This window comes from Gossypium hirsutum, chromosome A05 (genome assembly GCF_007990345.1).
Source record: "Gossypium hirsutum isolate 1008001.06 chromosome A05, Gossypium_hirsutum_v2.1, whole genome shotgun sequence".
In the NCBI taxonomy this organism is placed as follows: Eukaryota; Viridiplantae; Streptophyta; class Magnoliopsida; order Malvales; family Malvaceae; genus Gossypium; species Gossypium hirsutum.
The window spans coordinates 110795241-110819922 of record NC_053428.1 but is presented as its reverse complement, the minus strand read 5'-3'; the positions used below and the strand labels follow the sequence as shown (position 1 = coordinate 110819922).

General features: G+C 38.2%; 1 pseudogene; it reads left to right on the top strand.

Annotated features, from left to right (window-relative positions):
• Positions 1 to 110: 110 nt before the first annotated feature.
• LOC107904249 (glutamate synthase [NADH], amyloplastic-like) lies at positions 111 to 15374 on the top strand (annotated as a pseudogene).
• The last annotated feature ends 9308 nt before the right edge of the window (positions 15375 to 24682 follow it).

Genomic DNA, 24682 nt, shown 5'->3' with positions numbered 1-24682 from the left:
TTTGTCTTGCTCGAATTCTCTTGTTTGCTCAGCAAGTCTCGAGACTTGCTTAACAAGTTTGCACTGAATCTGTTAGTTTCAGTTACAGCACCAACAGAATTTGTTTACAGATGTACATATTACGGAGGGTTTCAATGGTTGCTATCCGAGCTGCACTAAACCTCCAACATGGTGGTGTTAGGGACTTTTATATATGCTCTCTTTCATCTAGGTTTGTGCTTTAGATAGTTGTGTTTATAACAAGAAAACTTGCCCCAAAATTCTGCACGTGAAGAATATTTACACCTTTATCTGGGTTTGGCAGGACTGTCATTTATAAGGGGCAGTTGAAGCCTGACCAACTGCAAAACTACTATTATGCAGATCTTGGCAATGAAAGGTTTACGAGCTACATGGCCCTGGTAAATATTTTATCCATTCACTTTCTTTCCTTCACCACTAACTCAATACTTCACAAACAGCATGGAACCTCCGGTAACTGAAGGAATGCAAGGTTGAGGGATGACTTCTGAGGCATTGAAGTTTTAATGGTCTGTAAGTTCTTCCACTCCCTTGATAACTATATGAATTTGGATGCTGGAGTGGATGCCTTGGGTGAGTTGGTAAGAAACCTCATTGCAAGTAAATCATGTTTGGAGAAACTTGCTGCAATGCTCTCTATGATCGGTTGTGTGAGGATGAAATTTCTATTTACTGGAGGAAAGGAAATATGTGTGTGCCTAATCAGGTAGCTTAGGGTTGTGTGATTTTTTGTCCGGACCTCCGGGCACTGCAGTATAGAACATTGTTGAAATTCCCAACATTTTGTACGTGCAATTTTCAAATCAGAACCTAAATTGTTAGCAGAGTAGAGAGGGCTGTGAATGACAATTCTGATCCTTTTATTGACGCAGATACACTCGCGATTTTCAACAAATACATTTCCTAACTGGGATCGTGCCCAACCAATGCGTGTCTTGGGCCATAATGGGGAAATTAATACATTAAGAGGCAATGTAAACTGGTATGCATTTTAGAATTTCACAAATTTTGGATTAATTGGTGTATGTGTGTATACAATTTACTATTTCCCTCCTTTTTAACTGGAATTGTTGGGTTAAAAATTTTGAACTCATATAAAGCTGAGAAAAGATTCTCCTCTTCGCTGAAATTGAAGCAACTGGATAATTGCATTTCTTGCTCAGCTCTGAACTTGTCAAAGATTATATCCTACTATTTGATTTATCTATCACATGCCATACTTGCTCATCTTTATTGTAACAACTGGTAAATAACACAAATAATGCCAGTAACTGATAGTTTTGGTTCTGTGTTTAAAATCGTTTTTATGTCAATTTTTTTTTTGTTATTTTCAGAAAGTTTTACTTGCTCTGTTAGTGCGGAGAAGTGGTATTTGAAAGATTTCAAGAGAGCTTTGAATAAAATTGTACTTCTCTTATTAACTAAAGAATTGAACTTAAATATAGAAAAAAAAGTCCTAATCCTAATTGGAAAAATAGTTCCCTTATTCTAATAAACTACTAAAACATAAAAAGAAAATAGTTCCCTTATTCTAGTAAACTACTAAAAGATAAAATAAAAATATTTCTAAAATATGAATAAAACTTATCTATCCAAATAAGATTTATCTACCTAATTAAATTTAAAATATATACATATTTCAACACCCTCCCTCAAGTTGGTGCATATATATCAATCATGCCCAACTTGCTTCCTAGAAAATCAAAGCTTGTCTTAGAGAGTCCTTTGGTGAGTATGTCAGCAATCTGTTGTTTTGAAGGAACAAACGGCATGCACACTTGGCCTTCTTCAATCTTTTCCTTGATAAAGTGTCTATCAATCTCAACATGTTTAGTTCTGTCATGTTGGACTGGGTTGTGAGCAATGCTAATGGCAGCTTTGCTATCACAGTACAACTTCATTGGTAAAGTTATTGGTTTCCTCAGCTCTTCCATAATTCTTTTTAACCAAACCATTTCACAAATTCCTTGAGCCATTGATCTAAACTCAGCCTCTGCACTACTTCTTGCTACAACAGTTTGTTTTTTGCTTCGCCAAGTCACAAGGTTTCCCCAAACAAATGTACAGTATCCTGATGTAGATCTTCTGTCTGTTATTGAGTCTACCCAATCTGCATCTGTATAAGCTTCAATTCCTCTTTGTTCGGATTTCTTGAAGAATAAACCCTTTCCCGGTGAACTCTTCAAGTATCTTAGAATTCGAAACATTGCTTCTTCATGTTCCTCCATTGGGGAGTGCATAAATTGACTCACTAAGCTTACTGCAAAAGCTATATCTGGCCTTGTATGTGATAAGTAAATTAACTTACCAACTAATCTTTGGTACTGCCCTTTATCAACTAATCGACCTTCTTTATTTTCAAATTTTACATTTGGATCAATTGGTGTGTCAGCTGGGCGGCAACCACTCATCCCAGCCTCTTTTAAAAGATCAATCACATATTTTTTCTGAGAGATCACAAGACCTTTATTTGATCGAGCAACTTCCATTCCAAGAAAGTATTTCAAAGGACCCAAGTCTTTGATGTCAAACTCCAATGCTAGATGCTCCTTGAGACGTCTTATTTCATCCACATCATCTCCTGTAAGAATGATATCATCGACATAAACTATAATAACAGCTATTTTACCTTTTTGTGAATGTCGATAGAACATTGTGTGATCAACTTGCCCTTGTGAGTAACCTTGTTTTTTAACAACTTGAGTGAATCGTTCAAACCAAGCTCGAGGAGACTGCTTCAGACCGTATAAAGATTTCTTGAGTTTATATACTCGAGTTCCAAATTTTTATTCAAAACCTGGAGGAGGATCCATGTAAACTTCTTCTTCAAGTTTTCCATTTAGGAAATCATTCTTCACATCTAGTTGCTGTAAAGACCAATCAAGATTAACAGCAATTGATAAAAGAACTCTGACGGAATTTAATTTGGCCACTGGAGCAAATGTTTCAAGATAATCTATCCCGTATGTTTGAGTGTACCCTTTTGCTACCAACCGGGCTTTGTATCTATCTAAAGATCCATCTGGTTTGAATTTGGTTGTGAACACCCATTTACAACCCACTGTTTTTTTCCCTACAGGTAATTCCATTGTTTTCCATGTACCTGTTTTTTCAAGAGCACGCATCTCCTCTAAAATAGCCTCCTTCCATTTAGGAACCTGTAAAGCATCTTTCACATTTTTTGGTATTTGGACAGTATCGAGACACGAAACAAAGGTTGAGAATGTCGAAGATAAGGCATATAGGATACAAAGTTAGACATGGGATATTTGACAATATTTCTAACATCTTTTCTTTTGGCAATTGGAATATCTAAATCAAAAAATTCATTGGCTGGATTATGAGCTTTACCTGGGCTTTTGACAGGATCTTGCGGGTCGGATTCTTGGTGATGAATCTGGTGGATTCCACTTTCTTGATTTCGATTTCTTCTTGAGTAAACAATTAACTCCTTTGTTTGTTCTTTATTTTCATAATCAGACTCTATACCTTCATCCTCCTTTTCATTAACATTAACATCATTAATTTTTGTGTTAATTATAAATTCGCCTTCCCCATTATTAGAATCCCTATGTTGTATATTCCTAGTCTCTTCTTGATCAATTATAGAATCTTCTTTAGTATAATTCCCTCCCTGAAGATTAGAATGAAAATAAGATTTTGTTTCAACAAATGTGACATCCATGGTAACTATAATCTTCCTATCAATTGGATCATAACATTTGTAACCCTTTTTATTAGAAGCATAACCAACAAAGACATATTTTTTTGCTCTAGGATCTAGTTTACCTTGGTTGTGAATATGAACAAAAACACTACACCCAAAAACTCGGAGGGATAAATCTGTAATCAATTTAGAGTTAGGAAAGTTATCTTTAAAGAGACTAAAAGGAGTTCTATAATTTAGAATTTTACTGGGCATTCTATTAATAAGATATGTAACTGTTAACAAGGCTTCGCCCCAAGATAACGTGGTACTTGACTAGTGAACATCAAGGCTCTAGTTACTTCCAAAAGATGTCGGTTTTTTCTTTCTGCAATCTCATTTTGTTGTGGTGTATTTGTACAAGAACTTTGGTGGACTATTCCATGTTTGGTTAAGAAAATACCTAATTGGTCGCTAAAAAATTCTCCACCATTGTCAGTTCGAAATACTTCTATTTTCACACCAAATTGTGTTTTCACCATAGCATAAAAAGACTGAAATACATTTTTAACTTCAGACTTATCTTTTAATAAAAACACCCAACAAAGTCGAGTATGATCATCAATAAATGTGACAAACCAATGTTTTCCTGAAAAAGTCGAGACTCTTGAAGGTCCCCAAACATCACTATGAATTAACAAAAAAGGTTTGGAGGCTTTATATTTTTGAGGTGGAAAGAATGACCGATGATGTTTAGCCAATTCACAAAATTCACAATAATATGAAGAAGGACTTTTATTTTTAAATAGATTAGGTAACAAATATCTTAAATAATAAAAATTAGGATGTCCAAGCCTATAATGCCAAATCATAACCTTATCAAAATCAGAAACAGAATTTAAACATAAAGTAGTTGTTGGTTGACTTAGATGGTCGTCTTCAAGAAAGTAAATTCCACCAAATTCTTTAGCATTGTCAATCATTCTCCCCGAGACCATGTCCTGAAACTTACACATAGAGGAGTCAAATATAACATGACAATTTATGGACTGGGATAATTTACTGACCGATATGAGATTGCAAGCTAGATTTGGCACATGTAAAACATCATGTAAAACCAAGGAAGATGACATTTTAACAGTGCCTTTCCCGGCTATTGCCGAGAAGGACCCATGTGCTACTTTGATCTTTTTGTTTCCTGTGCAAGGTGTGTAAGTTGAAAAAAGAAAATGATTGCTAGTCATGTGATCACTGGCTCCAGAATCAACAATCCATGTGTTTGTTTTGCAAGGCTTGACACTGAAAAAAACAGAAAAATCAGTACCTGATTGGGCAAAAGAGGAAGAAGGATTATCGGATGAGTTAGGAATAGAAGAATTCATCCGAAATTGTGGTGATTGAAAAACTTGTGTAGATGCTCTAATTGTTCCTTAGTGAATGGAGACCCTTCTAGAGAACTTTGGCCCTCATAATTTCCGTTAGTTTTCGGAAAGCTCTGCTATCCCTTGATTGTGAACCACGACCATTGCCATTATTTTTCCTTCCATTTGTCGGTTTCCTATGGAGCTTCCAACACGTTTCACGAGTGTGCCAATATTTTTTGCAGTGATCGCACCAAGGTTTTTTTCTTTTTTTCACTATCATCATTATTTTTAATAGTTACAAGAGCAGAATTATCATCATTAGCTTCAAACCCTGGCTTTAACATTACTTTTCTCCTTGTCTCCTCTCTTCTAACCTCAGAAAAAATCTCACGAAGTTTTGGAAGCGGTTTTTTCCCTAGGATCCGAGATCTCACTTCATCAAATTCTTTATTTAAACCAGCCAGAAACAAATAAGCTCTTTCATTCTCTTCTTTTTTCATAGCTTTTACACCATCTTCGGGACACTCCCATTCATCATTATAACACTGATCCAGTTCTTGCCAAAGAGACATCATCTCATTATAATAAAGAGTAACTTCTTTTTCCCCTTGCCTAGCTTTCCATAGTTTTATTTTTAACTCAAAAATCTGTGAAGCGTTTTCTAAATCTGAATAGGTGTCTTTCATAGCGTCCCAAACATCTTTAGCAGTTGGGAGAAAAAGAAAAGGTTTACCTATGGAAGCTTCCATGGAATTAATAAGCCACGCAATTACCATAGAATTTTCTGACCTCCACTTGCTCATCTTTGGATCACCCACCTGTGGTTGCTCAACTTCTCCATTTAAATGACTTAGCTTGCCGCGCCCATCAATTGCTAATTTTACAGACTGCGACCATTCCAGATAATTCTTGCCATTCAACTTGTGAGATGTCAGTTGAAAAGAAAGGTGAGACGCCTCTGTCCCTTGAGTCATTGTACTCTCGGTAGTTGTTTCAACTGTAGAACTTTTTTCCTCTATTTGATTGCTGGATCTCTTATCTCCAGTGAAGGTTGTTTTAACCATGATGTTACTAGAGATTTTAACCTAGCTCAGATGCCATGAAAGATTTCAAGAGAGCTTTGAATAAAATTGTACTTCTCTTATTAACTAAAGAATTGAACTTAAATAGAGAAAAAAAAATCCTAATCCTAATTGGGAAAATAGTTCCCTTATTCTAATAAACTACTAAAAGATAAAATAAAAATATTTCTAGAATATGAATAAAACTTATCTATCCAAATAAGATTTATCTACCTAATTAAATTTAAAATATATACATATTTCAACAGTATTTACATGTGAAAGAAGCTAGTTTTGTCTTGTTGCTCTATAACTTGGGTGCTAAATGAATCCACATTTCAATATTTTCTGCTGTTAAGCTTTTATGTGTGCAAAGCTAAATGAATCCTCCCTGAAGGTGGTTAGCTGAATTTCTTTTTTTATCAGGATGAAGGCACGTGAGGGATCATTGAAGTGCAAGGAGCTTGGTCTATCAAAGAATGAGATGAAAAAACTTCTGCCCATTGTGGATGCCAGTTCATCTGATTCAGGTAAACCTCTTCATCTCTTATTGTGTAATTGCATCTCTTAAATGTATTTTTGCGTCTTACTTGAAGGTTTTTTATTCTTCATGTTTCAAACTTTTGGGTGCCATGTATACTCAGTGTCCACTTGACTGATGTCTAAATGATTATTAATTGTTTTGTTTTGTTTTCTTCCCCTTATCTTACAGGTGCTTTTGATGGTGTCCTTGAGCTTCTGGTTAGAGCTGGTAGAAGTCTTCCAGAAGCAGTTATGATGATGATCCCAGAAGCCTGGCAAAATGATGAAAATATGGACCTCATCGGAAGGCCTTGTATGAGTATTTCTCGGCTCTAATGGAGCCGTGGGATGGACCTGCTCTAATATCATGTAAGTACACTTGTCTAAGGAACTTAAATGATGTTTAATCTGCTTCAACTGATGAAAACCATATATGCAGTTACTGATGGTCACTACCTTGGGGCCACTTTGGATCGCAATGGACTCCGTCCTGGTCGGTTTTATGTGACACATAGCGGACGAGTCATCATGGCTAGTGAAGTTGGAGTTGTGGATATTCCACCAAAAGATGTGCTCAGAAAAGGAAGACTAAACCCTGGGATGATGCTTCTGGTAGATTTTGAGAAGCATATTGTTGTTGATGATGAAGCTTTGAAGCAACAATATTCACTTGCTAGGCCTTATGGCAAATGGCTTGAGAGGCAAAAAATTGAACTCAAAGATATAGTTAATTCAGTTCAGGAATCTGAGAGGGCCATTCCTGCAATAGCTGGAACTTTGCCAGTAAGTGATTCATTTCCTTATTATAATTGTTTGTTGCATCTCCCCCAAGCATGCTTTTCATTCTGGTCAAATCTCATTGATGTCTAAATCTGAAGGCTTTGAATGATGATGACAACTTGGAGAACATGGGAATTCATGGTTTATTAGCTCCATTGAAGGCTTTTGGGTACGTAACTATCTGTCCGTCTCTGCTACTAACTTAACTGCAATGCATTTATGGAACCGTCTGTTATATTTGACTTTTGTTCTTTGTGCAGCTACACTGTTGAGGTGTTGGAGATGCTGCTTCTTCCCATGGCTAAAGACGGTACAGAGGCCCTTGGATCAATGGGAAATGATACTCCTCTGGCAATTATGTCCAACCGAGAGAAGCTTACATTTGAATATTTTAAACAAATGTTTGCTCAAGTCACCAATCCTCCCATTGACCCCATTCGAGAGAAAATAGTAACATCCATGGAATGCATGGTAGGTCCAGAAGGAGATCTAACGGAAACAACAGAAGAGCAATGCCATCGTCTTTCCCTAAAGGGGCCCCTTTTGTCAATCGAAGAGACAGAAGCGATTAAAAAGATGAATTACAGAGGTTGGCGGAGTAAAGTTCTTGACATAACTTATTCAAAGGACTGTGGGAGGAAGGGATTAGAGGAAACCTTGAACAGGATTTGTGCTGGAGCACGAGATGCAATTAAGGAGGGTTATACATTATTGGTGCTTTCTGACAGAGGTACTTGTTCCTAATACTTTATATATAAAACTAGAGTTTTCTCATTTGATTGAAATATGTGGGATCGCATTACGCCTCATCTATCGCCCATACCATCTTTTCTTTTCATGATTCATGCTTTAAGGTATTAACTTTTCCCTCTAAATGTGTAGCTTTCTCATCAAAGCGTGTTGCTGTGAGCTCCCTCTTGGCTGTTGGTGCTGTTCATCATCATCTTGTTAAGAAACTTGAGCGCACGCGGGTTGGATTAGTAGTTGAATCTGCAGAATCGCGTGAAGTGCACCCTTTCTGCACAGTGGTTGGATTTGGTGCTGATGCTATATGCCCGTACTTGGCCATAGAGGCTATTTGGAGATTACAGGTAGATGGGAAGATTCCACTGAAAACTAGCGGTGAGTTCCACTCGAAGGATGAGCTGGTCAAGAAGTATTTCAAGGCAAGCAACTATGGAATGATGAAGGTTCTTGCCAAGATGGGGATATCTACTTTAGCCTCATACAAGGGTGCCCAGATCTTTGAAGCTCTTGGCCTTTCTTCAGAAGTGATAGAGAAATGCTTTGCAGGAACCCCAAGCAGAGTTGAAGGAGCAGCATTTGAGATGCTAGCTCGAGATGCGCTTTATTTGCATGAGTTAGCATTTCCTTCTCGGCCTATGGCCCCCAAAAGTGCAGAAGCTGTAGCGCTGCCCAATCCTGGAGATTATCACTGGAGGAAAGGTGGTGAAGTCCACCTGAATGATCCTCTTGCTATAGCAAAGCTGCAAGAAGCTGCCAGAAGCAATAGTGTTGCTGCTTATAAGGAATATGCCAAAAGGATCCATGAATTGAACAAAATCTGTAATCTGCGTGGGATGTTGAAGTTCAAAGAGGCAGATGTGAGAGTTCCATTGGACGAGGTGGAACCTGCCAGTGAAATTGTGAAAAGGTTTTGTACTGGAGCCATGAGTTATGGATCAATATCATTGGAGGCACACACAACACTGGCTATTGCTATGAATGCAATAGGGGGGAAATCAAATACAGGTATGTTCTTGAAAATTGTTATGAATCTATTACGGGAAATTTGTAGTTTAAGTCCTGGTCTATTTCGAAATATCTTTTCTTGAAGGGCACACAATTGTTCTCAAACTTGTTTGTTTATTCTCATATTTCCATTCTATTAGAGTTCTTTAGCTGTAGTTTTTGGGGCTTGTCTATTATCATGTCCTTTTGTTGTTGCTTTTCTTTATTTCTTTGTTAGAGAACCTAGTTTTGATGTTCTTAATTCATCTTTGCTGAAAGGTGAGGGAGGCGAGAAACCATCTCGTATGGAACCTCTTCCTGATGGCTCAAGAAATCCAAAAAGAAGTCCTATCAAGCAGGTCGCGAGTGGGAGATTTGGAGTTTCAAGTTATTACCTTACAAATGCTGATGAATTAAAAATAAAGATGGCTCAGGTATTAATCTATCATAATATATTTGGTAATTTACATTTATTTTTGTTATTTCTGCCACTGCTTGTCTATTTTGTATTTGGTGCCACTATTCTGATTGGAATAGAGATTCCTCTTGTTTATGGTTTTATGTTCATGCCAGATGTTGTCTGCAAAGCACCTCTGAGTGACTTTGCATCTTTATCTGATACCTACGATTGACATTTGGTGAGGTTAAGATATGAACCGGACTAAATGCTTCTGTGGTTGATTAACTTTCTTTTTCTTCCTTACTCAGGGAGCCAAGCCTGGTGAAGGAGGTGAACTTCCAGGTCATAAGGTAATTGGAGATATTGCAGTCACTAGAAACTCTACAGCTGGTGTGGGACTTACCAGTCCACCTCCCCATCATGATATTTATTCAATCGAGGACCTTGCCCAACTAATTCATGATCTTAAGGTAGGAGCATGTACTGCTCTTTTTCTTTTGATTTGAGGGATTGAACCCTGGTGATTGCAACTAAGAGTCCATCACTACAAACAGATCAAACAATTTTCTGCCTGTTCTGCTCTTTTATTTGCTTCTGCATTCATATGACTATGTATGCTCTTAAAGTAGCCCTTTTCCCCTGTTTCTTTTTTGGAGTTGATTTATGGTTCTTCTTTCTTAAGATGCAAATTCTATGATGTCAATGTTCTATGATAATTCTTTTTGATGCTTTCTTTTGTTTTTCAGAATTCAAATCCATCTGCTCGAATCAGTGTGAAGCTAGTATCTGAAGCTGGAGTGGGTGTAATTGCTAGCGGAGTTGTCAAGGGGCATGCTGACCATGTCTTAATATCTGGTCATGATGGTGGTACAGGTGCCTCGCGATGGACTGGTATAAAAAATGCTGGGCTCCCATGGGAACTTGGTTTAGCTGAGACCCACCAAACTCTGGTTGCCAATGATCTTCGTGGCCGCACAGTTCTTCAGACTGACGGACAACTTAAAACAGGAAGAGATGTGGCCATTGCTGCACTTCTTGGTGCAGAGGAGTTTGGCTTTAGCACAGCCCCTCTCATAACTCTGGGTTGTATCATGATGCGAAAATGCCACAAGAACACCTGCCCTGTGGGCATTGCTACTCAAGATCCTGTGCTTAGAGAAAAGTTTTCCGGAGAAACTGAACATGTTATTAACTTTTTCTTTATGCTTGCTGAGGAGGTCAGGGAGATAATGTCTCAGCTTGGTTTCCGAACGCTTAATGAGATGGTTGGTCGTTCAGACATGCTTGAAGTTGATACAGAAGTCCTTAGTAATAATGAGAAGCTTCAGAATATTGACCTTTCCTTGCTTCTCAGACCTGCTGCTGATATTCGCCGTGAAGCTGCTCAATATTGTATTAAAAAACAGGATCATGGCTTGGATATGGCTTTGGACCAAAAACTCATTAAACTATCTAAAGCTTCCCTTGAGAAAGGTCGTCCCGTATACATAGAGACACCTATATGTAATGTGAACCGTGCGGTTGGAACAATGCTTAGCCATGAAGAAACTAAGCGTTACAACCAGGCAGGGCTTCTTGCTGGTACTATTCATATCAAACTCTCGGGAAGCTCCGGGCAGAGCCTGGGAGCTTTCCTTTGCTCTGGCATCATGCTGGAACTTGAAGGTGATAGCAATGATTACGTTGGCAAAGGATTATCAGGTGGCAAAATTGTAGTTTATCCTCCAAAAGGAAGCCGTTTTGATCCCAAGGAAAATATAGTAATCGGTAATGTAGCTCTCTATGGAGCTACTACTGGGGAAGCATATTTCAATGGAATGGCAGCAGAAAGATTTTGTGTTCGTAATTCAGGTGCCAAAGCAGTTGTAGAAGGCATTGGTGATCATGGTTGTGAGTACATGACTGGTGGGACTGTTGTTGTGCTTGGAAAAACTGGAAGGAATTTTGCTGCTGGTATGAGTGGTGGTATTGCTTACGTCTTAGATAGGGATGGGAAATTTCATTCTCGATGCAATCCTGAGCTGGTAGACCTTGATAAAGTTGAGGAAGAAGAGGATATTTTGACTCTTAAAATGATGATTCAGCAACATCAGCGTCATACAAATAGCCAATTGGCAAGAGAATTACTTGCTGACTTTGAGAATCTTCTGCCCAAATTCATTAAAGTCTTCCCTAGGGATTATAAACGTGTTCTAGCAAAGATGAAGTATGACGAAGCCTCTAAGGAGGCATTTGTTAGTTCTGCAAAAGTAGCTGAGGAGCAAGATGAGCCGGAGTTGATGGAAAAAGATGCTTTTGAAGAGCTCAAAAAGTTGGCTGCAGATTTTTTGAATGAGAAATCAATTCAGGTATGTAGTATTTGTTATTATCAAATCATGTATCTCTTCACAGGGTCTATGCTTCTGCCTATTGTTTAAACTCCTCTTTCCACCTTTTCCAAAATCTCCCTTTCCCCATTTATCTTTTTGGTTTTTATATAAAAATTCATGTTGCTGAGCTAAGCATGCCTCCTTCCTGTTTCTTTTTTTTTTTTTCCTTTTCAATTGTGTTTTGGCTCATCTCAACAAATCTTCAATTGTTGAACTTGCATCACACCTTTGTGTATCCCACTTCATTCTGATGTATGGCTTTCCTCATCGTACTTTCTATTGTTGTTGTGCGTTATTTGTTTAAGATCTAATTTGACTTTTGGTATTTGTAGAAAGTAGAGTCTAAATCAGCCAAGAGGCCGACTCGGGTTTCCAATGCTGTGAAGCATCGTGGTTTTGTTGCTTATGAACGTGAAGGTGTTCCATATAGGGGCCCTAATGTTCGGATGAATGACTGGAAGGAAGTCATGGAGGAATCAAAACCTGCTGTACTTTTGAAGACTCAGTCTGCTCGCTGCATGGACTGTGGTACTCCTTTCTGCCATCAGGTATTAATTATTGTTTTTACTGTTCTTTTGTCATTTTGGATATGAATTATGTGAAACAGAACATAAATTTAAATCTCTTTTACATTCATAAATGCAGGAAAACTCTGGATGCCCTCTTGGAAACAAAATACCTGAATTCAATGAGCTAGTGTATCAAAACAGGTGCTTGAAGCATTGGATCGTCTTCTAGAGACAAATAACTTTCCAGAGTTCACTGGCCGAGTGTGCCCTGCACCATGTGAAGGTCTTGCGTTCTGGGTATTATTGAGAATCCTGTGTCCGTAAAAAACATTGAATGTGCTATCATAGACAGGGCATTTGAGGAAGGGTGGATGGTGCCACGACCACCTTCCCAGAGAACAGGGTATGGCTTGTTATTCTGTGTATGCTAACCATAGGACAATGTTAATTTTCAAGCTCTTCATTTTAAGCCACTCCATTTTATTTTCATTAATGGTCTGAACATTTAAAAATTAGTTCATTCATTAAGGGTTCAAGTTAATATTTCAAATCTTGTGGCATGATTCAACATAGACTTCTGCTTCTTTGCAAGATTGGCATATTTTAGAAGTTTTACACAAAAGACGTAATACTTGATTATGTTTTTCTGGCCACAGCAAAAGCATTGCTATTGTTGGAAGTGGACCAGCGGGTTTGGCTGCTGCTGATCAGCTAAATAGAATGGGTCATTCAGTGACTGTGTATGAGCGTGCTGACAGAATTGGAGGTCTTATGATGTATGGTGTGCCTAATATGAAGGCTGATAAGGTGGATGTAGTTCAAAGGCGGGTTAACCTTATGGCTGATGAAGGGGTTAAATTTGTGGTCAATGCAAATGTTGGAATTGATCCTTCCTATACCCTTGATCGGCTACAAGAGGATAATGATGCCATTGTTCTGGCACTAGGAGCCACAAAACCAAGGTAAACCTTAAGAGGGAAAAGAGCTGCTGATTATTATCTTTGGAGATTTTTGTTTATTTTTGCTGATAATGTTTTATTCTTTATGTGGGTTCTGACTAACAATCTGATATGTTGGCACCAGAAAGGAAAATACTTGTATTAGATAAACAATATTTAATATTCATTGTATCATGGTTGCATAATGGAATGCATTATCTGATTAATGCAGGGACCTACCTGTTCCAGGACGTGAATTATCTGGTGTTCATTTTGCGATGGATTTCCTTCATGCCAATACTAAAAGCTTGCTTGATAGTGATCTCCAAGATAGTAAATATATATCTGCTAAGGGCAAGAAAGTAGTGGTTATTGGTGGTGGTGACACTGGGACAGATTGCATAGGGACATCTATCCGCCATGGATGTAGTAGCATTGTAAATCTAGAGTTACTTCCTCAGCCACCACAAACTAGAGCTCCTGGCAATCCCTGGCCACAGGTTTGACAGTGTTTCTTCTCATTCCTTGATAATTTTATGCTGTTGTTTACAGTAGAATTGCCACCCCCCCCCAAAAAAAAAAATCTGCTTTGGCATTGGAAGTAGATGACAAACTGAAAATTCAGTTAGAGATAGTACTTGAAATAGCAGAGTTTGGAATATTTTAATGGTCTAGACATCTTATGCAACTGTTTCCACTGTTTTTGTTGGTACTGCAGTGGCCTCGCATATTCCGTGTGGACTATGGGCACCAAGAAGCTGCTGCCAAGTTTGGAAAAGACCCAAGATCTTATGAAGTTTTGACTAAGAGATTTTTCGGAGATGAGAAAGGAATTGTGAAAGGACTTTAGGTGGTACATGTGCGTTGGGAAACGGATGCAAGTGGAAAGCTTAAATTCAATGAAGTTGAGGGTTCTGAAGAAATAATTGAGGCTGACCTAGTCCTGCTAGCCATGGGTTTCCTCGGGCCTGAATCAGTGAGTACCTTGATCACTCCCTTTTTATAATGCTTTTTGTGGTAAAATTGTTTTTAATGCTGATTGATGCCCAACTTTTCTTCTTGAAAGACTCAAGTTTTATTAATGTGAAGTTTTAAGTGAAAACTTAAAGTTAATGATAACCAAAAATAAAAGAACCCCATATTTGGCAAACCTCTGTCTTACAAATTATCTGACATAAACCTTGATATGATTAAACAAGAAACATAAACATCCCAAAAGTACACTTGAAACACACGAAAGAATTGAGAATTTAGTAACTTGATTTTATTTTTGTTGCTACCGAATCAGGTTCTTCTAGTTCCATAAAGGTAAAATTTATGTTGCATGGTTTGAGCTTGCCTCATCAGTTGTGTTCTTTAATTTTAACAGACAGTGGCAAGCAAGTTAGGTGTGGAGCAAGACAACCGGTCAAACTTTAAGGCAGAATATGGCTGCTTTGCGACCAATGTGGATGGGGTCTTTGCAGCTGGAGATTGTCGACGAGGTCAGTCTTTGGTTGTGTGGGCAATCTCAGAGGGAAGGCAAGCTGCTGTGCAAGTTGACAAATACCTGACTAGCAAGGATGAGGATGGCGGGAGCCGAGATCTTGTCAAGAGACATCAAGACCTTGCTCAAAGGCAGCAAACAGTCATGACATAGGTAATCTTTGATGTTATTGTTTGTGACAATGAGCTGAAATGGAAAGATTAATCTGATGCAAAATAGAGAAGTGGTTTCCTAAGTGAGTTGTCAGCAGACTGCGGGAACTAAGCATCAGCCTGTGGATAACCACCAAGGGATGTTAGCCCGTAGCAGAGTACTTGGAATTGATTTAGCAGAGATAAAGTATTTGGTAAAGTTTTAGTAGGGTAAAGGACTCGAGGAATGTTGAGCAAAAATCAATAAATATTTTCTCTGGGGGCTGGTATAGAATCGGGGGGTAATCATGTGTTTCATATTGTATTATCTTCGTTTATAGTTTTTATCCAGCTTGTTTGAATGTTGTCTCTCAATGTCATGATTGTCATAAGGGAATAATGTACAGTTTTGTTTACAATGATGCTTGGGAATTCGTAAAATTAAATTTTTCAATGAAGTCCTTCCATCGGAAGTCCGTTGACGAATAATGACGGACCAAAATTGTCTGCTCTCAAAAGTTCTAAAAGCTAAGTATTGCAGTCGTACTCCCTTTGAATTTGTTAACCCAAAGCCTAGGGATGTTCAACTTTAGGGCAGGTAAAGCAGTTGGATCTGCCCCTTATTGACACAGTCGAACCTTATGATCCTGACTTCCAAGTTCAAACCTACCTCCACCTTCATGTCAGCAATTGGGATCAAAATAAGTCCCTTAGATCTCTTGGTACTAATAGAGCCTCGTTTCTTTTTAGTAGAACTCTTTCCATACAGGGAGATTAGTCTGGAAATTAGATCACAAAGAGGTCTGTTGCGGAAAGGATCGATTCGAGAACTCCGATATGACTACAAGTAAATTGACCGGAACGAAAAATAAAGTGAACACAAGGATTTACGTGGTTCGGCTTTAATGCCTACGTCCACGGGCAGAGGCGAAAAGAAATTTCACTATAACAAGATGAAGATTACAAGTGTTTTACACTCAAGACACAACCCGAGAACCTCACAACTCTCAACCCCTATAGAAAACCCGAAAGCTAAAATCCTAGCTTTCAAAGAACAAGCTTTGCTCTCTCTTGGTTTGGGATGATGAATATGGCTAATGAACCTCTCTATTTATAAGAGAGTTCAAGGACATAATTGTCCAAAACTTTGGCAAAGATTTGTGGTTGAAAATGGACACCAACAACCATCCACTAATCCACTACCACCAACAACCCACTACCAACAACAACAATCCACTACCAATTTTAAGCCATTTCTTAACAAATCTCCACCTTGGCTTGAAATTTACCAAGCTGAACATCATAGTGAATTCCTCGAACTGGATCACCTCTTCCAAACGCCTCTCTGGCGCTAATCAATCCCGAATACCTATCAAGTCCAAGCAATGCTTGAACTTATATGCAGGGATCACCTTAGTTAACATATCTGCAGGATTCTTCTCGGTAGCAACCTTGCTGATAACAATGTCACCTTGCGTAACATGTTCCCGAACAAAATGATATCTGACATCAATGTGTTTGGTCCGTTCATGAAACATCTGATTTTTAGTCAGATGTATGGCACTCTGGCTATCGCAAAATACAACAGTGAAATCCTGTTGTAAACCCAAACTGCTTACTAGACCTTTCATCCACAATGCTTCTTTCACTGCTTCTGCTAACGCCATATATTCCGCCTCAGTCGTAGATAAGGCTACGGTAGACTGTAACACAGCTTTCCAACTAATGGCTCCTCCAGAATAAGTGAAAACATAACCCGTCAGAGATCTTCTTTTGTCCAGATCTCCAGCATAATCAGAGTCCACATAGCCCGTGACACTGCTAGTGCAGTCACTCTGATCATATACCAAGCATAAATCTGCAGAACCTCTCAAGTACCTGAGAATCCATTTCACGGCCTGCCAGTGTTCCTTGCCAGGACAACTCATGTATCTGCTGACCACACTAACTGCATGTGAAATGTCTGGACGAGTGCAAACCATTGCATACATCACGCTTCCAACTGCACTCGAGTATGGAATGTGAGACATTTGCTGCTTTTCTTCATCAGATTGTGGTGACAACTCTGCAGAGAGTTTGAAATGTGGTGCCAACGGAGTACTCACAGTTTTCGCTTTATCCATGCCGAAGCGTTGAAGAACCTTTTCAATGTAGTTCTTCTGCGACACACGAAGCTTGCCCGCCTTGCGATCTCTGTGAATATCCATGCCCAAAATTTTCTTGGCAGCACCCAGATCCTTCATCTCGAACTCACCACTCAACTGCGACTTTAACTTGTTGATTTCCGACATGTTTTTGGAAGCAATTAACATGTCATCAACATACAGCAACAAATAAATGTGCGAACCATCTGAGAGCTTCCGATGATAGACACAAGCATCATAGTCACATCTTGTGTAACCATGCTGAATCATGAAGCTATCAAACCGCTTGTACCACTGCCTTGGGGATTGTTTCAATCCATATAAAGACTTCTTTAATAGACAGACATGGTCTTCTTTACCAGGAACTGTAAAACCCTCTGGTTGACGCATGTAGATTGTTTCCTCGAGCTCACCATGCAAGAACGCCGTTTTTACGTCAAGCTGCTCAAGTTCTAGATCAGACTTGGCCACCATGGCAAGTAATACACGAATGGAAGAATGCTTTACGACTGGGGAGAAAACTTCATTGTAGTCAATCCCCTCTTTCTGAGTGAAGCCTTTAGCAACCAATCGTGCCTTGAATCTAGTTGTTTCAACCCCTAGGATGCCTTCCTTTTTCTTGAAGACCCATTTGCAACCAACTATCTTCTGGTTACTTGGCGGCTTAACCAACTCCCAAGTATGGTTCTTGTGAAGAGATTCTATCTCCTCACTCATAGCAATTGCCCACTGTGCCGACTCATCACACGTGACAGCCTCATTATAACTGGAAGGTTCTATACCAATGGACTCCGCCACACTGAGCGCGAAAGACACCAGATTAGCGTAACGCGGATTTGGTTTGATTTGTCTCTTCGTTCTTCCAGTGGCAATGCTATATGGTTTTTCTTGAGGTGACTCATCTTCATCGGAATCTTGCACCTCAACTTGATCATCCTGGACTGAAGTACCTTCCGTAGGAATTGGAGCGTCCACCTGACACTCCACCTGCTTCTCAACACCGTGATCTCCCATTCTATCTGACTCCTCCTTTTCCCGGGAATTTGTGGTGGATCGAAGCATGGATGACTCATCAAAAGTCACATCTCTGCTGATGATGAACTTGGACGAAACCGGATCAGGACACCACAACCTGTATCCTTTCACCCCTTGGCCGTATCCAAGAAATATGCATTTCTTCGCCCTCGGTTTGAGTTTTCCCTCATTTACATGAGCATACGCAGGGCAGCCAAACACTCTTAAACCAGTGTAATCAGCAGGAGAACCAGACCATACTTCCTCAGGAGTCTTCAGCTCAATAGCTGTTGACGGAGATCTGTTAACCAAATAACAAGCAGTATTAACAGCTTCAGCCCAAAATTCTTCACCGAGCCCAGCATTTGATCGCATGCAACGAGCTCGCTCCAAGAGAGTTCTATTCATGCGTTCTGCAACTCCATTTTGTTGTGGTGTTCGTCGAACAGTGCGGTGTCTCACTATTCCTTCATTTTTGCAGAACTCATTGAATTCACCTGAGCAAAACTCCAAGCCATTATCCGTCCGGAATCGCTTGATCTTCTTTCCTGTTTGATTTTCGATCAAAGCTTTAAATTGCTTGAAGTTGATGAGAACCTCATACTTGCTCTTCAGAAAATACACCCAAACCTTTCTCGAGTAATCATCGATAAAGGTAAGCAGATATCTGTAACCACCTTTAGAAATTGTCGGAGAAGGCCCCCAAAGGTCAGAATGGAAGTAATCCACTGTGCCTTTTGTCTTGTGAATCCCAGTGCTGAACTTTACCCGAGTCTGCTTACCGAAGACGCAGTGCTCACAGAAATTCAACTTTCCTGTACACTGCCCAGACAATAATCCTCGTTTGCTTAGCACCGATAAGCCTCTCTCGCTCATATGCCCGAGCCGCATATGCCATAACTTCGTGGTGTCAGAATCTAGATCATCTGATGATGACACTCCCGCAACACCTGTAACCGAGGAACCATCGAGGAAGTAAAGGCCCCGCTCCAAATTACCACGTATCACAGTCAAAGCACCCGAGAATACCTTGAGAACTCCACCTTCAGCAGAGTACCGAAAGCCTTTCTTGTCCAACGTACTCAAAGAGATCAAATTTTTCTTCATTTCTGGAATGTGCCGAACATCAGTTAGAGTTCTAACAATACCGTCAAACATCTTTATACGAACTGTGCCAATCCCCATGACTTGACATGCGTGGTCATTTCCCATTAGTACTGAACCAGAATGCTTCTCGTATGTTGAGAATGCATCTTTCGAAGTACTTATATGAAATGTAGCTCCCGTATCAAGAATCCATCTCCCACCAGCGTAAGAGTCGGATACTGCAAGAACGATCTCGGCATCACTTGAAGAATCTGCATCAGCTACATTCGCACGATCATTTTGTTGCTCCTGTGATTCTGATTTCTCCTTCCTTTTCGGACAATCTACCTTCATGTGCCCGTACTTCTTACAGTAGTAGCACTGTATTCTCTTCTTGGACTGCGATCTAGGATGGCTTTTACTTGAACTTCCACCCTTTGCCTTGGATCTTCCTCGAGCAACCAAGCCTTCGCCTTCATTGTTTTCGACCACCTTACCAGTGATTTTCTTCCTCAACTCACTGGAACTTAAGGCATTTTTCACCTCCTCTAGAGTCAGGTCATCACGACCGTACATCATTGTATCAACAAAATTCTCATACGAGGGAGGCAAAGAACACAAAACAATTATTGCTTGGTCCTCATCATCGATTTTGTTATCGATATTATTCAAATCCATGATAATGGAATTGAATTTATCCAGGTGCTGGGAAACAGGTGTACCTTCCTCCATCTTCAGGGCATAGAGTCTTTGCTTGAGGTAGAGCCGGTTCGTCAATGACTTCGTCATGTACTTGCTCTCTAACCGGAGCCACAAACCGGACGCGGTTTTCTCATCCGCTACTTCTCGTAGCACTTCATCTCCTAGACATAGCAGAATAGCACTATGTGCTCTTTCTAGCATGTCATCCTTTTGCTCTTCCGAAAGCGTGCTTGGTAATTTATCTTTACCAGACAATGCTTTTAGCAATCCTTGTTGAACCAGCACTGCCCGCATCTTGATGCGCCATAAACTGAAACTATTTTTCCCGGTAAATTTCTCGACATCATACTTAGTCGATGAAACACTTGTAGCCATAATTTGGAACCTTTGAATGAATGATAATATTTTCTTCCTGATGTGAAAGATCAGACAAAGCTGCAGTCACAGGGCAATTCAGAAAATATTATCACTCCTTCAACTACGCTCTGATACCAATTTGTTGCGGAAAGGATCGATTCGAGAACTCCGATATGACTACAAGTAAATTGACCGGAACGAAAAATAAAGTGAACACAAGGATTTACGTGGTTCGGCTTTAATGCCTACGTCCACGGGCAGAGGCGAAAAGAAATTTCACTATAACAAGATGAAGATTACAAGTGTTTTACACTCAAGACACAACCCGAGAACCTCACAACTCTCAACCCCTATAGAAAACCCGAAAGCTAAAATCCTAGCTTTCAAAGAACAAGCTTTGCTCTCTCTTGGTTTGGGATGATGAATATGGCTAATGAACCTCTCTATTTATAAGAGAGTTCAAGGACATAATTGTCCAAAACTTTGGCAAAGATTTGTGGTTGAAAATGGACACCAACAACCATCCACTAATCCACTACCACCAACAACCCACTACCAACAACAACAATCCACTACCAATTTTAAGCCATTTCTTAACAAGGTCTTTGCGGTTAAAAATGCTTATTCCCTTCTTTCCTAGAGGAGCTCCATTACCACTCCCTTAATCTCAGCAAAGTGTTCAGATTAATTTTTGGCGGCTTAAATTTCCTTTCAAAATCATTATTTTCCTGTGGAGGATTTGTAATAATTGCCTCCCCACAAAAGACCTCTCAAGGAGGCTCTCTACCAATGATAACTTTTGTCTTATCTTCAAAGAAAATAGGGAAACCCTCAAACTTCTCTTCTTAAATTGTAGTTTTGATAGGGCACTTTGGTTTGATTCTCCTCTCGTGCTCCGACTCTTTTACGAACTCATCCATCTCCAATTGGATCCTCCAATGGCTCCAAGTAAACAACATCAACTCCCAGGATTCAAGAAGTTTCTGCATTTGCTATGGTCTGCACCCTTTGGATTATATGGAAATTGAAAAATGAACTCATCTTCCTAGGATTTAATCCCTATCCTATAGGTGCTATTAAAAGAATTTTTTATCTCTACCATTTGATTCTCAACGCCTATCTTGCTAATATTTTTCAGACTAATCAATCAAGGACTTAAGTCTTCTCCCAGTCCTAGATAGCACTTTATCTAATGGTCTCTTTTGTTAAGCATTGTTCAAAATTGATAAAATGACATGACTGGAGGGACTGCTATTGTTCAGAAGTCAAAAGGATTCCAGTTGTTGTTCATTTGAAGCTTCAAGTTTGCTACCAAACTTTAGGCTACAATTCTTATCCTTCGCGCTATTCTTTTATCCCTTTTAAGTCTCACAATATTACTTCTTCTAGGTTACTGAACAATGACAACAAATGAATCAACATCATACTTGAAAGCACCAAAGTAGGGCCAAAACTTTAACCAAAGACGTCCAAAATCTCCTTCAATTCGTCATTATTAGACACAACCAGCGGTCAATCACAAGCTAAGAAGAGAAGAAATGCAATGGGTAAGATTTTCCTTGACAAATATTTGGTATAATTTATTTTTGAAAAAAATGATATTTGAATTTAAGAGACTAAATCAATTTGTCATATTAATAGAATCCATAGATCGATTACTTGCTACTTTAGAATTGAGAGCTCTGATTAGAGAAAAAAATATTATATTAACTCAATTTTTTCATTTACTCTTTCGTTTCGTAGGAGTATTATTTTTCTATATATTTAGTATATAAGTCAGCAATAAACTAATCACAATTGATAAGTTTTAGTCAATTGCATAAATCGTTTATAGTAAAGAGAGTTTTTTTTTTTTTGATTAATTTAAAGTTTTTTTTTTTAAAAGATTTGACTATGAAATGATGATAGAAGTAAAGATAACGGATTTGGAAGTATAGTAGTGATAACACAAAGTCGAAAAAAAGTGCAAACGAGAGAGTTCTTGATTAAGAAAAGTTGAGAGAAAACATTGCGATTCGTGTAGTTCAAATACAAGGACTTGAGGCATTCTTGACGACGTCTGAAGGAAAACAAGTACAAGAGAAAATAAGAGTAATTATTTGAGGAAATTGAAATGATTTGGATGGTTAGAAAAGAAAAGAGTAAAGAGCCTTAGAGGAATAATCTATAAGGATTTTAAGGAAGTTTGGAACTCCTGATAAAGATAGTGATTAATGAAGTGAATGATATCAAGTGACATGAAAGTGTAAAGTTAAGCAACCATATGAGAAGAAAAATGTAGTATGAATAAGATTATGATGATAGTTTAAGGAAAATGAATCTAATATTGAAGAGATATTTTATTAAAGAAAAAATGACTTTGACAACTAATACAATGAAATTTTCAAGAGAAGAAATTGACATATATTATCAATAAAATGAGATTCTGAAAATGTTTAATGATGAATTATTTGTAAAGGACGAAAGTGAAGTGAGATTATCTTGAAGTAGACATTACGAAGGAAATAGTATTAATTAAGGCTAAAAAAAAAGTTGAGTTAAGTGTCCATCATTGACACTAAGAAAGTGTATCACAAAGGAAGTGCGATGAAGAAATATAAGTATTCGAAGATAGTAATAAAGACTTATAAGGATTGGATAGTGATAATTGATGACGACCGTATAAGAGAGGCGAAATGGAATACTCTAAATCCAACCTAGAAGTTCAGTTGGATTTGGAGCATTATTGTGGTTATTATAGCGATTCGTTTGATCAATCGTTCATTCAATCACATTAAAATATAAAAATTAAACATACAGACAATAAGTAATTTAACAAAGCTTAATCAAGTAATCATTAACTTCCAAAATAAAAATCAAAACACCCAAATTGACCAATTAACAAATCTTAAGTACATGTCAAACTATACTATTTCAAGGGTTTTTACGAAATAAGAACTATAGAGACTCTAAGATGATGCCTACTCTGACTTGAACTCACAAATTATTTGATTCAAATGTTACATGTGCACGAAATTAATAACCTACATTTATACTCTTATTGGGGATCTACGATGGGTTGCAGCCTTCACCCTCGTAGATCTCTTATCTTGCCACTTATATTTATTTTAACAAGAATTTGGATTACACAACTTCTAACATTCATAATCTCATGCAATGGCAAGAACTATCCAATTATACTCTTAACAAGATTGTCTAAACTCTAAGAAGATCAAAATTTGAGTACCCAATGATGATAATTAATTAGAAAGTATTGCATCAAAATGACATCAATGTATAAGGCGAAGTAGCTTCAGCAATCAATAATTTATGACTAGTGAAGCAGTTACAAAACCTGTTATTTTTAGTTAGTATTGAAGGAATCTCATTTGTTGGTGTAGAAAATTTTAGATTTGTGTTTACAGCCTACCTAGTTGGAAGAAACCTTGTCTTGCTCTGAGGCTGACTTTATAAATTTCACAACAGGAGATGCCAACCCAGTTTGATATGAGGTCTACCCATGATTAGGTCCTTCTATAATATGTAATTGGTGATTAGGTATAATCTTGGCAAACTCCAATGCATCTTCAAGAGAAATTATCTCATCAGCAGATCCATGGACCGATAAGACCTGTATGTAAGAGTGGTGAACAATAGCACAAATAACATATACTTGTTTTAATGTTCATGTGACATTGACATCTAAATCTTGCTCAATGAATGAGTGAAGAATCAATATTTCAAAGCAACAAAAACTAATAGGCTCTAGTCTAGATTCAAATCTTACCCACATTCTTTTTCAATCTTGTGGCCAGCTTCATGCATGTCTGTTCTTATGCTATCCATCAAAGATTCCTCGGTCACACGATATTCAACTCCACCTACATAAATAAAATGCATTAAAATTTGAAAATTTTACAATCAATTACATAAACAAAGATTGAACAAGACTAAGTTTAACTCTTTACGTTCCACAAGAAATGTTTTTATTCCCAGGAAATTATTAAGATAGAACATTTTTAATGTAAAATAGTATCTTTTGTTACGTTTTTAGAAATTGTCACAACAAAAAGTGGTATTTTCTCTGTCGCTTCCGTAAACATCATGGAAAGACAGGTTTCTTGTAGTGGGTGATGTGGTACGAAAGGCCTATATTTTAATAATTTCTCTAGCTTGTCGTTTGTAAATTTAACAGGAGTGATCAAATTATATAATGTGGTTGCTTAAATTGTAAATTTTTTATTTTGTGTGCTTAAAATGAAAATTTTTGATAATTGAGTAATAATTTGTATAATTCACCTACATTACATCAAAAACTAATATATCTAAATATATATTTTACCACTTATTTTAATCTTATTATTTTTAATTTCATCAAAATTAATATCACTCGAGCCACTGCGACTGCTGACTGGTGATTATTGCCTGCAAAATTTGATGAA